We start from the raw sequence: 16,664 nt of genomic DNA on the forward strand, positions 1-16,664 counted from the left end.
TTGAGCTGGCGGTGCGAGGTGTGCAGAGAAGCACCACCGTCAACGCACAGGACCTCCATGGCTTTCTGGAACTCCTGCTCATCAGTCTCCTCATCATCCATGTCTTCATCGTCGTCGTCATCTTCATCCTTGTCGCGGCCGCGAGGGGGTCTGTCTCCTTGCCGCTGCTTGGCCTTGCCGCGGCGTCCTCCTCGGCCGGGACGTTTCTTGCCGGATCCCCCAGCACCTTCCTGGGCCTTCTCCTTGTCACGCCGCTCGTATTCAGCTTTCTGTTGCTCAACAAGCTGCTCGACTTTCTTACAGTTCTGGAGATCATGGCCCTTGGTGCGGTGGATCTTGCAATACTGCTTGTTGGTGCCGTCCTGCTTGTCGGCGACCGCCACCTCCGCGGCAACCTCCTTGCCGGAGTCACCAGCTTTGGTTTCCTTGGTGCCACCACCGTTGCCGGACTGCTCAACAACTAGCACCTCTTTGCCTTTCCTCCTTCTGTTGTTCCGCCGCCGGTTTTTCCTTGCCGGGGCAGCATCTTCACTGTCAGATCCTCCCGCTCCTACATTCTCCCCGGGGAGTCTCCTCCCTTCCTCAGCACGTGCACACTTGTCGGCCAGTGCATATAACTCACTGACGTCCCTGATCTTGCACATCGCCATTTCCTCCCGCATCCTGCGGTTTCGCACGTTCTGATGGAACGCGCTGATCACCGCGGCAGGGTGGACGTCTGGGATGTTGTGCTGCACACTGCTGAATCTCTGAATGTACTTGCGCAGGGGCTCTCCTTCCTTCTAGGCGAGCAGATGAAGATCACTCTCCTGGCCATGAGGCTTGTGTCCTCCTGTGAAGGCGCCGACAAACTGATGGCACAGATCAGCCCAAGAGGATATGGAGTTGTCCGGCAAGTGCATGAGCCAGGACCTGACGTTGGGCTTGAGCACCAGCGGGAAGTAGTTGGCAAGGATCTTGTCATCTCGTCCCCCGGCAGCCTGCACCGCGATGGTGTAGATGCTGACGAACTCTGACGGATGCGTCTTGCCGTCGTACTTCTCCGGTACGTCTGGCTTGAAGTTCTTTGTGCTGGGCCACTGGACTTGCCGCAGCTCACGAGTGAACGCAGGGCAACCTACCGCGTACGGCAGATCGCCTGGTTCCCCTAGCGCATGCATGTCAACAGAGGGCCCAGCGCGCTTGTCGGATTGACGTCGCGCTTCTCTTCGGTGCTCGATGCGAGTTCGAGCGTCTTCTTGTTGTCGATCATGAAGAACTTGGCGCTGGTTGCGATGAGCTCGTGGATCCGAAGATGCGGTGGAGTCGCTGTCGAGGTGGATCCGGCGAGTCGGCGATCTTGGCCTTCGGGGTGGTGATTGCATGGTAGTTGCACCTGCACCTGTTTCGTCGCCACCGGCTCGCGCCCGGCAACCCTGCCGCGGCGGTGACGCGCTCGGCCGCCGTGGAGTGTCGTTGTTGGCGTAGCCGATGAGACTCTGGATGGTGTCCCTCCATTCGTCGATCTTGTCCGACGTTGGAGGGTAATCTAGGAGAAGTTGAGCTCGCGCCAAAGCTTCTGCTGGAGTGGTGGGTGGCAGTGGCGGACGGCGCCAGGAGCAGGACGTGCTCGGACTTCTAACTATGTTAGAAGGAGCAGTATCCCGTCCAGGCGACCGTGCCCCGCTCGTGCCAGCACGCTGGCGTGCGTGCTGGTCTTGAGCGCCCCGAGATCCACCAGCTTGGTCTTGGCCTATCATGCGTATGGCACTGCAAGTGCCATGACGCTGTTGGTCTTGCGCCTCCTGAGAGTGGCGTGGAACATGTACAGTCGCCGAGGTTTGTGCAGCCTTGTTCTTGCACCTGGCAGCATCATGAGCTTCCTCTCGACGTCCATTCTTCCGCCGGCGTCCATTCCACCACCCATTTGCTCCAACGGTGGCGGAAGTGACGTGGACGGAGCGGCTGCCGCCAAAGTCTTCTTCTTCGGTGGCATGTTGATGAAGGGAGTGAAGATCTAGCTCGTGTGAACGCCGGATCAGATTCACACAATCTCGACGCACCCCCTACCTGGCGCGCCAAAGATGTCGGGGGAAACTGATCCACGAACACCTATGGGGCCGGCGGACCGGGCCCCTTTCGGTTCGGCGGGGGGCGGAGATCGCACGAAGAGCAGATCGAGGCGAGGCACACGAGCAGTTTACCCAGCTTCGGAGCTCTCCGGAGAGATAACACCCCTACTGCTGCTTGTCTGGTTCTCTTATGTTCTTGCTCTAGAGAGAGAGCATGGTGTCTTTCTGGGTTACGAATGAGTCGAACCGAACCCCCCTACGTTGCGCATGGGCCTCCTTTTATACGCTAAAGGGGTCACCGACAGGTGGCAACGCAGAGAAGGATACAAATGTAAAAAGCGAGGTGGTTGGTACAGTTACTTGTACAGTGCACCCTACCTAACCCTGACGGCAGGGGACAAGGGCATTAAATGCCCGTCTGAGTCGCCCAAACAGTGCAGAAAAGGACCGTTAGGGACGCCACCATTCGCCATGATGGCGATCTTGTCAGCTTCGCATGCCACTGCGCACCGCTGGCTGCACAGCCTCCCGCCACGCGCGCCTGGAGAGGCCCCCAGAGCGACAAGTTAGTGGCCGCCTGCCGCGGCAAGCGCCTTGCCGCTGCTGTTATCTTGTCGGGTCCGGAGGCTTGTCGCTCACCGGGCCTCGAGGTACCTTGGTTGGTCTTCCCGGCAAGCTCCTCTTGTCGGGGCCTTGTTGCCTTGCCGGAGCACGTGGCGCGTCGCGGCAAGTTCCTTGGAGTGCCTCGGTCGGCCTTCCCGGCAAGCTCCTCTTGCCGGGGCCTTGCCTCCTGAGCTTAAATACTTTGTTCTTGAATGGCTCCAAGGGAACCACGGAGGATCTTGGCATTAGCCCGGCAAGCCTTGCCGCGGGGTGCTGCAACTGCCCGTGCACAAGTTCGGGGTACTAGGGTACCCCTATTCTAGTACACCGACAGACTTCGTTACATAACGGTTCACCATACGTGCATGCTACGGGAATCACAAACCTTAACACAAGTATTCTTTAAATTCACAACTACTCAACTAGCATGACTTTAATATTATCACCTCCATATCTCAAAACAATTATCATGCTTCAATCTTTTCTTAGTATTCAACACACTCAAAATAAAGTTTCACAAATCTTGAATACCAAGCATATTATTATTAAGCAAATTACCATGCTATTAAGAGACTCTCAAAATAATTTAAGTGAAGCATGAGGGATCAATAGTTTCTTTAAAACAAATCCACCACCGTGCTCTAAAAGATCTAAGTGAAGCACATAGAGCAAAATTATAACGCTCAAAAGATATAAGTGAAGCACATAGAGCAAAACTAAGCTCAAAAGATATAAGTGAAGCACATAGAGTATTCTATCAAATTTTAATTCATGTATGGCTCTCTCAAAAGGTGTGTACAGCAAGGATGATTGTGGAATACTAAGACACAAAGACACAAATAATACAAGACGCTCCAAGCAAAACACATATCATGTTGGTGAATAAAAATATAGCTCCAAGTAAATTACCGATGGAAGTGGACGAAAGAGGGGATGCCTTCCGGGGCATCCCCAAGCTTTGACTTTTTGGTGTCCTTGGATTATATTGGGGGTGCCATGGGAATCCCCAAGCTTAGGCTCTTGCCACTCCTTGTTCCATGATCCATCAAAAGAATTCACCCAAAACTTGAAAACTTCACAACACAAAACTCAAAATAGAAAACTCGTGAGCTCCGTTAGCGAAAGAAAACAAAAGACCACTTCAAGGTACTGTAATGAACTCATTCTTTATTTATATTTGTTTTAAACCTACTGTATTACAACTTCTCTATGTATTATAAACTATTTTACTAGCCATAGATTCATCAAAATAAGCAAACAACACACGAAAAATAGAATCTGTCAAAAACAGAACAGTCTGTAGTAATCTGTAGCTAGCGCAAGATCTGGAACCCCAAAAATTCTAAAATAAATTGCTGGACGTGAGGAATTTATATATTAATCATCTTCAAAAATAATTAACTAAATAGAACTCTTCAAATAAACATGACAGCAATTCTCTTGAGCGCTAAAGTTTCTGTTTTTTACAGCAAGTTCAACAAGACTTTCCCCAAATCTTCCCAACGGTTCTACTTGGCAAAAACACTAATTAAACACAAAAACACAACCAAAACAGAGGCTAAATAATTTATTTATTACTAAGCAGGAGAAAAAACCAAGGAACAAAAATAAAATTGGGTTGCCTCCCAACGAGCGCTATCATTTAACGCCCCTAGCTAGGCATAAAAGCGAGGATAGATCTAGGTATTGCCATCTTTGGTAGGCAATCCATAAGTGGCTCTCATGATAGTTTCATATGGTAATTTTATTTTATTTCTAGGAAAGTGTTCCATGCCCTTTTTTAATGTAAATTTAAATCTAATATTCCCTTCCTTCATATCAATAATCGCACCAACCGTTCTAAGGAAAGGTCTACCAAGAATAATAGGGCAAGAAGGATTGCAATCTATATCAAGAACAATGAAATATGCGGGCACATAATTCCTACTTGCAACAATAAGAACATCATGAATCCTTCCCATAGGTTTCTTAATAGTGGAATCCGCAAGATGCAAGTTTAGGGAGCAATCATCAAAATTACGGAAATCTAGCAAATCACACAAAGTCTTGGGAATAGTAGAGACACTAGCACCCAAATCACACAAAGCATAAAACTCATGATCTTTAATTTTAATTTTAATAGTTGGTTCCCACTCATCATAGAGTTTTCGAGGGATAGAAACTTTCAACTCAAGTTTTTCTTCATAAGATTGCATCAAGGCATCAACAATATGTTCGGTGAAGGCTTTATTTTGACTATAAGCATGTGGAGAATTTAGCACGGATTGCAACAAGGAAATAAAATCAATTAAAGAGCAACTTTCATAATTAAATTCCTTGAAATCCAATATAGTGGGTTTAGCAACATCTAGATTTTTATTTCTTTCAATCCCACTTTCATCAATTTCCTCATTAAGATTTAAATACTCTAAATTTTTAGAACACCTTATAGGTAAAGGAAGATCATATTCAGTTTCATCAAGATTCATATTGCAAAATAAAGATTTAATAGGGGACACATCAATAACTTTTAGATCTTCATCTTGATTTTCATAGGAATTGGAGGAACATGCTTTAATAAAGGCATCTTTGGAGGCACGCATCCTAGCGGTTCTTTCCTTGCACTCATCAATGGAAATTCTCATGGCTTTGAGAGACTCATTGATATCATGCTTAGGAGGAATAGATCTAAGCTTTAAAGAATCAACCTCAAGAGAAATTCTATCAACGTTTCTAGCCAAATCATCAACTTTAAGCAAATTCTCCTCAAGCAAAGCATTAAAATTCTTTTGTGAATTCATAAACTCTTTAACACTATTCTCCAATTCAGAGGGCATCTTATTATAATTTCCATAAGAGTTGTTGTAGGAATTCCCATAATTATTAGAAGGATTACTAGGATATGGCCTAGGATTAAAATTCCCTCTATAAGCATTGTTATCAAAATTATTCCTACCAACAAAATTCACATCCATAGATTCATTGTTGTTCTCAATCAAAGTAGACAAAGGCATATCATTAGGATCAGAAGAAACACTCTTAGTAGCAAATAATTTCATAAGTTCATCCATCTTTCCACTCAACACATTAATTTCTTCTATCACATGCACTTTTTTATTAGAAGATCTTTCAGTATGCCATTAAGAATAATTAACCATAATATTATCTAGGAGTTTAGTAGCATCTCCTAAAGTGATTTCCATAAAAGTGCCTCCCGCGGCCGAATCTAAAAGATTTCTAGAAGCAAAATTCAATCCGGCATAAAATTTTTGTATGATCATCCACAAATTCAAACCATGAGTAGGGCAATCACGTATCATTAATTTCATTCTTTCCCAAGCTTGTGCAACATGTTCATGATCAAGTTGTTTAAAGTTCATAATATCGTTTCTAAGAGAGATGATCCTAGTGGGAGGAAAATACTTAGAGATAAAAAGCATCTTTGCACTTGTTCCATGAATCAATACTATTCTTAGGCAAAGATGAAAACCAAGCTTTAGCACGATCTCTAAGCGAAAAAGGAAATAGCTTCAATTTAACGACATCATTATTGACATCTTTTTTCTTTTGCATATCACATAAATCAATGAAGCTATTCAGATGAGTAGCGGCATCTTCACTAGGAAGGCCGACGAATTGATCTTTCATAACAAGATTCAACGAAGCAGTATTAATTTCACAAGATTCAACATCGGTAAGAGGAGCAATCGGAGTGCTAAGGAAATCATTATTATTGGTATTGGTGAAGTCACACAATTTGGTAGTATCTTGAGCCATAGCGACAAACAAGCAATCTAACACACGAGCAAACAAAAGCAAACGGGAAAATGGAGGCAAATAGAGAGGGAGGATAGAGAGAGAGGGCGAATAAAACGACAAGGGTGAATTGGGGGGAGAGGAAAACGAGAGGCAAATGGCAAATAATGTAATGCGAGAGATAGGGATTGTGATGGGTACTTGGTATGTTGACTTTTTGCGTAGACTCCCCGGCAACGGCGCCAGAAATCCTTCTTGCTACGTCTTGAGCTTGCGTTGGTTTTCCCCGAAGAGGAAGGGATGATGCAGCAGAGTAGCGTAAGTATTTCCCTTGGTTTTTGAGAACCAAGGTATCAATCCAGTACGAGCCCACGCTCAAGTCCCTCGTACCTGCACAAAGCGATAGCTACTCGCAACCAACGCGATTAGGGATTGTCAATCCCTTCACGGTCACTTACGAGAGTGAGATCTGATAGATATAATATTTTTGGTATTTTTGGTATAAAGATGCAAAGTAAAAAGTAAAAGCAAAGTAAAAAAGCAAAGCAAGATTAAAGTGATGGAGATTGATATGATGAGAATAGACCCGGGGGCCATATGTTTCACTAGTGGCTTCTCTCAAGAGCATAAGTATTCTACGGTGGGTGAACAAATTACTGTTGAGCAATTGACAGAACTGAGCATAGTTATGAGAATATCTAGGCATGATCATGTATATAGCATCACGTCCGTGACAAGTAGATCAAAATGATTCTGCATCTACTACTATTACTCCACTCATCGACCGCTATCCAGCATGCATCTAGAGTATTAAGTTAAAAACAGAGTAACGCCTTAAGCAAGATGACATGATGTAGAGAGATAAATTCATGCAATATGAAATAAACCCCATCTTGTTATCCTCGATGGCAACAATACAATACATGCCTTGCTGCCTCTTCTGTCACTGGGTAAGGACACCGCAAGATCGAACCCAAAGCTAAGCACTTCTCCCATGGCAAGAACTACCAATCTAGTTGGCCAAACCAAACGGATAATTCGAAGAGACTTTAAAGATAACCAATCATACATAAAAGAATTCAGAGAAGATTCAAATATTATTCATAGATAGACTTGATCATAAACCCACAATTCATCGGTCTGAACAAACACACTGCAAAAAGAAGATTACATCGAATAGATCTCCACAAGAGAGGGGGAGAACTTTGTATTGAGATTCAAAGAGAGAGAAGAAGCCATCTAGCTACTAACTATGGACCCGAAGGTCTGAGGTAAACTACTCACACTTCATCGGAGGGGCTATGATGATGTAGAAGCCCTCCGTGATGACGGCCCTCTTCCGGTGGAGCTCCGGAACAGACCCCAAGATGGGATCTCGTCGATACAGAAAGTTGCGGCGGTGGAATTAGGTTTTTGGATCCTTTTCTGATCGTTTGGGGGTACGTGTGTATATATAGGAGGAAGAAGTACGCCGGAGGAGCAACGAGGGGCCCATGAGTTAGGGGGCGCGCCCCCCACCCTCGTGACCGCCTCTTTTGTTTCTTGCAGCACGGTCCAAGTCTCCTGGATCACGTTCGGTGAGAAAATCACGTTCCCGAAGATTTTATTCCGTTTGGACTCCGTTTGATATTCCGTTTATCCGAAACACTGAAATAGGCAAAAAAACAGCAATTCTGGGCCGGGCCTCCGGTTAATAGGTTAGTCCCAAAAATAATATAAAAGTGGAAAATAAAGCCCAATATAGTCCAAAACAGTAGATAATATAGAATGGAGCAATCAAAAATTATAGATACGTTGGAGACGTATCGAATACTAAGAGAAGTTTGATGCTAGATGATTGTTTTGAGACATGGAGGTAATAATATCAAAGTCATGCTAGTTGAGTAGTTGTGAAATTGAGAAATACTTGTGTTGAGGTTTGCAAGTCCCGTAGCATGCACGTATGGTAAATGTTATGCAACAAATTTGAAACATGAGGTGTTATTTGATTGTCTTCCATATGAGTGGCGGTCGGGGACGAGCAATGGTCTTTTCCTACCAATCTATCCCCCTAGGAGCATGCGCATAGTACCGAGGTTTTTTGATGACTTGTAGATTTTTGCAATAAGTATGTGAGTTCTTTATGACTAATGTTGAGTCCATGGATTATACGCACCCTCACCCTTCCATCCTTGCTAGCCTCTTCGGTACCGTGCATTGCCCTTTCTCACATTGAGAGTTGGCGCAAACTTTGCCGGTGCATCCAAACCCTGTGATATGATACACTCTTTCACACATAAACCTCCTTATATCTTCCTCAAAACAGCCACCATACCTACCTATTATGGCATTTCCATAGCCATTCCGAGATATATTTGTTGGGGAACGTAGTAATTTCAAAAAAATTCCTACACACACGCAAGATCATGGTGATGCATATCAACGAGAGGGGAGAGTGTTGTCCACGTGCCCTCGTAGACCGTAAGCGGAAGCGTTAGCACAACATGGTTGATGTAGTCGTACGTCTTCATGATCCGACCGATCAAGTACCGAACGTACGACACCTCCGAGTTCAGCACACGTTCAGCCCGATGACGTCCCTTGAACTCCGATCCAGCCGAGTGTTGAGGGAGAGTTTCGTCAGCATGACGGCGTTGTGACGATGTTGATGTTCTATCGACGCAGGGATTCGCCTAAGCACCGCTACAGTATTATCGAGGTGGACTATGGTGAAGGGGGGCACCGCACACGGCTAAGAGATGATCAACTTGATCAACTTGTGTGTCTAGAGGTGCCCCCCTGCCCCTGTATATAAAGGAGCAAGGGGGCAGGCGGCCGGCCTAGGAGAAGGGCGCGCCAAGGGGGGGGGTCCTACTCCTACCGGGAGTAGGACTCCTCCTTTCCTTGTTGGAGTAGGAGAGAAGGAAAGAGGAGGAGAGGGAGAAGGAAAAGGGGGCTGCACCCCTTGTCCAATTCGGACCAGAGGGGGGGCGCATGCCTCCTTCCTTTTGGCCTCTCTCCTCTATTCCCGTATGGCCCAATAAGGCCCATATACTCCCCGGCGAATTCCCGTAACTCTTCGGTACTCCGAAAAATACCCGAATCACTTGGAACCTTTCCAAAGTCCGAATATAGTCATCCAATATATCGATCTTTACGTCTCGACCATTTCGAGACTCTTCGTCATGTCCCCGATCTCATCCGGGACTCTGAACTCCTTCGGTACATCAAAACACATAAACTCATAATATAACCGTCATTGAACTTTAAGCGTGCGGACCCTACGGATTCGAGAACTATGTAGACATGACCGAGACATGTCTCCGGTAAATAACCAATAGCGGAACCTGGATGCTCATATTGGCTCCCACATATTCTACGAAGATCTTTATCGGTCAAATCGCATAACAACATATGTTGTTCCCTTTGTCATTGGTATGTTACTTGCCCGAGATTCGATCGTCGGTATCTCAATACCTAGTTCAATCTCGTTACTGGCAAGTCTCTTTACTCGTTCCATAATACCTCATCCCGCAGCTAACTCATTAGTTGCAATGCTTGCAAGGCTTAAGTGATGTGTATTACCGAGTGGGCCCAGAGATACCTCTCCGACAATCGGAGTGACAAATCCTAATCTCGAAATACGCCAACCCAACAAGTACCTTCGGAGACACCTGTAGAGCACCTTTATAATCACCCAGTTACGTTGTGACGTTTGGTAGCACACAAAGTGTTCCTCCGGTAAACGGGAGTTGCATAATCTCATAGTCATAGGAACATGTATAAGTCATGAAGAAAGCAATAGCAACATACTAAACGATCGAGTGCTAAGCGAACGGAATGGGTCAAGTCAATCACATCATTCTCCTAATGATGTGATCCCGTTAATCAAATGACAACTCATGTCTATGGTTAGGAAACATAACCATCTTTGATTAACGAGCTAGTCAAGTAGAGGCATACTAGTGACACTCTGTTTGTCTATGTATTCACACATGTATTATGTTTCCGGTTAATACAATTCTAGCATGAATAATAAACATTTATGATGATATAAGGAAATAAATAAGAACTTTATTATTGCCTCTAGGGCATATTTCCTTCAGTCTCCCACTTGCACTAGAGTCAATAATCTATTTCACATCGCCATGTGATTTAATACCAATAGTTCACATCATCATGTGATTAACACCCATAGTTCACATCGACATATGACCAATACCCAAAGGGTTTACTAGAGTCAATAATCTAGTTCACATCGCTATGTAATTAATACCCAAAGAGTACTAAGGTGTGATCATGTTTTGCTTGTGAGAGAAGTTTAGTCAACGGGTCTGCCACATTCAGATCCGTAATTATTTTGCAAATTTCTATGTCAACAATGCTCTGCACGGAGCTACTCTAGCTAATTGCTCCCACTTTTAATATTTATCCAGATTGAGACTTTGAGTCATCTGGATCAGTGTCAAAACTTGCATCGGCGTAACCCTTTACGACGAATCTTTTGTCACCTCCATAATCGAGAAACATATCCTTATTCCACTAAGGATAATTTTGACCAATGTCCAGTGATCTACTCCTAGATCACTATTGTACTCTCTTGTCAAACTCGGGGTAGAGTATACAATAGGTCTGGTACACCGCATGGCATACTTTATAGAACCTATGGCTGAGGCATAGGGAATGACTTTCATCCTCTCTCTATTTTCTGCCATGGTCGGGTTTTGAGTCTTACTCAACTTCACACCTTGTAACACAGGCAAGAACTCCTTCTTTGACTGTTCCATTTTGAACTACTTCAAAATCTTGTCAAGGTATGTACTCATTGAAAAAACTTATCAAGCGTCTTGATCTATCTCTATAGATCTTGATGATCAATATGTAAGCAGTTTCACCGAGGTCTTTCTTTGAAAAACTCCTTTCAAACACTCCTTTATGCTTTGCAGAATAGTTCGACATTATTTCCGATCAACAACATGTCATTCACATATACTTATCAGAAATGTTGTAGTGCTCCCACTCACTTTCTTGTAAATACAGGCTTCACCGCAAGTCTGTATAAAACTATATGTTTTGATCAACTTATCAAAGTGTATATTCCAACTCCGAGATGCTTGCACCATTCCATAGATGGATCGCTGGATCTTGCATATTTTGTTAGCACCTTTAGGATTGACCAAACCTTCTGGTTGCATCATATACAACTCTTCTTTAATAAATCCATTAAGGAATGCAGTTTTGTTTATCCATTTGCCAGATTTCATAAAATGCGGCAATTGCTAATATGATTCGGACAGACTTAAGCATAGATACGAGTGAGAAACTCTCATCGTAGTCAACACCTTGAACTTGTTGAAAACCTTTTTGTGACAATTCTAGCTTTGTAGATAGTAAGACTACTATCAGCGTCCGTCTTCCTCTTGAAGATCCATTTAATCTCAATGGCTCTTCGATCAATGGGCAAGTCAATCAAAGTCCATACTTTGTTCTCATACATGGATCTCATCTCAGATTTCATGGCCTCAAGCCATTTCGCGGAATCTGGGCTCATCATCGCTTCCTCATAGTTCGTAGGTTCGTTATGGTCAAGTAACATGACCTCTAGAACAGGATTACCGTACCACACTGGTGTGGATCTCACTCTGGTTTACCTACGAGGTTCGGTAGTAACTTGATCTGAAGTTACATGATCATCATCATTAGCTTCCTCACTAATTGGTGTGGGAGTCACAGGAACAGATTTCTGTGATGAACTACTTTCCAATAAGGGAGCAGGTACAGTTACCTCATCAAGTTCTACTTTCCTCCCACTCACTTCTTTCGAGAGAAACTCCTTCTCCAGAAAGGATCCATTCTCAGCAACAAATGTCTTGCCTTCAGATCTGTGATAGAAGGTGTACCCAACTGTTACTTTTGGGTATCCTACGAAGACGCACTTCTCCGACTTGGGTTTGAGCTTATCAAGATGAAACTTTTTCACATAAGCATCGCAACTCCAAACTTTCAGAAATGACAACTTTGCTTTCTTGCCAAACCATAATTCATACTGTGTCATCTCAACGGATTTAGATGGTGCCCTATTTAACGTGAATGCAGCTGTCTCTAATGCATAACCCCAAAACGGTAGTGGTAAATCGGTAAGAGACATCATAGATCGCACCATATCTAATAAAGTACGGTTACGACGTTCGGATACACCATTACACTGTGGTGTTCCAGGTGGCGTGAGTAGTGAAACTATTTCACATTGTTTTAACTGAAGGCCAAACTCGTAACTCAAATATTCTCCTCCACGATCAGATCGTAGAAACTTTATTTTCTTGTTACGATGATTTTCCACTTCACTCTGAAATTATATGAACTTTTCAAATATTTCAGACTTTTGTTTCATCAAGTAGATATACTCATATCTGCTCAAATCATCTGTGAAGATCAGAAAATAATGATACCTATCGTGAGCTTCAATATTCATCGGACCACATACATCAGTATGTATGATTTCCAACAAATCTGTTGCTTGCTCCATTGTTCCAGAGAACGGAGTCTTAGTCATCTTGCCCATGAGGCATGGTTCGTAAGAATCAACTGATTCATAATCAAGTGATTCCAAAAGCCCATCAGCATGGATTTTCTTCATGCGCTTTACACCAATATGACCTAAACGGCAGTGCCACAAATAAGTTGCACTATCATCATTAACTTTGCATCTTTTTGGCTTGAATATTATGAATATGTGTATCACTACGATCGAGATCCAACAAACCATTTTTGTTGGTGTGTATGAACATCGAAGGTTCTATTCATGTAAACAGAACAACAATTGTTCTCTAACTTAAATGAATAACCTATTGCAATAAACATGATCAAATCATATTTATGCTCAACGTAAACACCAAATAACACTTATTTAGGTTCAACACTAATCCCAAAAGTATAGGGAGTGTGCGATGATGATCATATCAATCTTGGAACCAATTCCAACACACATCGTCACTTCACCCTTAACTAGTCTCTGTTCATTCTGTAACTCCTGTTTCGAGTTGCTAATTTTAGCAACCGAACAAGTATCAAATATTCAGGGGCTACTACAAACACTAGTAAGGCACACATCAATAACCTGTATATCAAATATACCCTTTGTTCACTTTGCCATCTTTCTTATCCACCAAATATTCAGGGAATTTCCGCTTCCAGTGATCATTTCCTTTGCAGTAGAAGCACTCAGTTTCAGGCTTTGGTCCAGCTTTGGGTTCTTCATGGGAGTGACAACTTGCTTGTCATTCTACTTGAAGTTCCCTTTCTTTCCCTTTGACCTTTTCTTGAAACTAGTGTTCTTGTCAATCATCAACACTTGATGCTCTTTCTTGATTTCTACCTTCGTCGATTTCAACATCACGAAGAGCTCGGGAATTTTTTTCGCCATCCCTTGCATACTATAGTTCATCATGAAGTTCTAGTAACTTAGTGATGGTGACTAGAGGACTCTGTCAATCACCATCTTATCTGTAAGATTAACTCCCACTTGATTCAAGTGATTGTAGTACCCAGACAATCTGAGCATATGCTCACTGCTTGAACTATTCTCCTCCATCTTTTAGCTATAGAACTTGTTGGAGACTTCATATCTCTCAACTCGGGTATTTGCTTGAAATATTTAACTTCAACTCCTAGAACATCTCATGTGGTCCATGACGTTTAAAACGTCTTTGAAGTCCCGATTCTAAGCCGTTAAGCATGGTGCACTAAACTATCAAGTAGTCATCATATTGAGCTAGCCAAACGTTCATAACGTCTGCATCTGCTCCTGCAATAGGTCTGTCACCTAGCGGTGCATCAAGGACATAATTCTTCTGTGCAGCAATGAGGTTAATCCTCAGATCACGGATCCAATCCGCATCATTGCTACTAACATTTTTCAACATAGTTTTCTCTAGGAATATATAAAAAAAATAAACGGGGAGCAATATCGCGAGCAATTGATCTACAACATAGATATGCTAATACTACCAGGACTAAGTTCATTATAAATTAAAGTTCAATTAATCATATTACTTAAGAACTCCCACTTAGATAGACATCCCTCTAATCCTCTAAGTGATCACGTGATCCAAATCAACTAAACCATGTCCGGTCATCACGTGAGATGGAATAGTTTCAATGGTGAACATCACTATGTTGATCATATCTACTATATGATTCACGCTCGACCTTTCGGTCTCCGTGTTCCGAGGCCATATCTGTTATATGCTAGGCTCATCAAGTTTAACCTGAGTATTCCGCGTGTGCAACTATTTTGCACCCGTTGTATTTGAATGTAGAGCCTATCACACCTGATCATCACGTGGTGTCTCGGCACGAAGAACTTTCACAATGGTGCATACTCAAGGAGAACACTTATACTTTGATAATTTAGTGAGGGATCATCTTATAATGCTACCGTCAATCACAGAAAGATAAGATGCATAAAAGATAAACATCACATGCAATCAATATAAGTGATATGATATGGCCATCATCATCTTGTGCTTGTGATATCCATCTCTGAAGCACCTCCATGATCACCATCGTCACCGGCGCGACACCTTGATCTCCATCGTAGCATCGTTGTCGTTTCGCCAATCTTATGCTTCTACGACTATCGCTACCGCTTAGAGATAAAGTAAAGCATTACAGGGCAATTGCATTGCATACAATAAAGCGACAACCATATGGCTCCTGCCAGTTGTCGATAACTCGGTTACAAAACATGATCATCTCATACAATAAAATTTAGCATCATGTCTTGACCATATCACATCACAACATGCCCTGTAAAAACAAGTTAGACGTCCTCTACTTTGTTGTTGCAAGTTTTACGTGGTTGCTACGGGCTTAGCAAGAACCGTTCTTACCTACGCATCAAAACCACAACGATAGTTTGTCAAGTTGGTGTTGTTTTAACCTTCGCAAGGACCGGGCGTAGCCACACTCGGTTCAACTAAAGTTGGAGAAACTGACACCCGCCAGCCACCTGTGTGCAAAGCACGTCGGTAGAACCAGTCTCGCGTAAGCGTACGCGTAATGTCGGTCCGGGCCACTTCATCCAACAATACCGCCGAACCAAAGTGTGACATGCTGGTAAGCAGTATGACTTATATCGCCCACAACTCACTTGTGTTCTACTCGTGCATATTACCTCAACGCATAAAACCTGCCTCGGATGGCACTGTTGGGGAACATAGTAATTTCAAAAAAAAACCTACGCACACGCAAGATCATGGTGATGCATAGCAACGAGAGGGGAGAGTGTTGTCCACGTACCCTCGTAGACCGTAAGTGGAAGCTTTAGCACAACGCGGTTGATGAAGTCGTACGTCTTCACGATCTGATCGATCAAGTACCGAACGTATGGCACCTCCGAGTTCAGCACACGTTCAGCCCGATGACGTTCCTCGAACTCTGATCCAGCCGAGTGTTGAGGGAGAGTTTCGTCAGCACGACAGCGTGGTGACGATGTTGATGTTCTACCGACGCAGGGCTTCACCTAAGCACCGCTACAGTATTATCGAGGTGGACTATGGTGGAGGGGGGCACCGCACACGGCTAAGAGACGATCAACTTGATCAACTTGTGTGTCTAGAGGTGCCCCCTGCCCCTGTATATAAAGGAGCAAGGGGGAGGCGGCCGGCCTAGGAGAAGGGCGTCCCAAGGGGGGATTCCTACTCCTACCGGGAGTAGGACTCCTCCTTTCCTTGTTGGAGTAGGAGAGAAGGAAAGAGGAGGAGAGGGAGAAGGAAAAGGGGGCTGCACCCCTTGTCCAATTCGGACCAGAGGGGGCGCAGACCTCCTTCCTTTTGGCCTCTCTCCTCTATTCCCGTATGGCCCGTAAGGCCCATATACTCCCCGGCGAATTTCCGTAACTCTCCGGTACTCCGAAAAATACCAGAATCACTCGGAACCTTTCCAAAGTCCGAATATAGTCGTCCAATATATCGATCTTTATGTCTAGGCCATTTCGAGACTCCTCGTCATGTCCCCTATATCATCCGGGACTCCGAACTCCTTCGGTACATCAAAACACATAAACTCATAATATAACCGTCATTGAACTTTAAGCGTGCGGACCCTACGGGTTCGAGAACTACGTAGACATGACCGAGACACGTCTCCGGTCAATAACCAATAGCGGAACCTGGATGCTCATATTGGCTCCCACATATTCTACGAAGATCTTTATCGGTCAAATCGCATAACAACATACGTTGTTCCCTTTGTCATCGGTATGTTACTTACCCGAGATTCGATCGTCGGTATCTC

This window comes from Triticum aestivum, chromosome 7A (genome assembly GCF_018294505.1).
Source record: "Triticum aestivum cultivar Chinese Spring chromosome 7A, IWGSC CS RefSeq v2.1, whole genome shotgun sequence".
Classification (NCBI taxonomy): Eukaryota; Viridiplantae; Streptophyta; class Magnoliopsida; order Poales; family Poaceae; genus Triticum; species Triticum aestivum.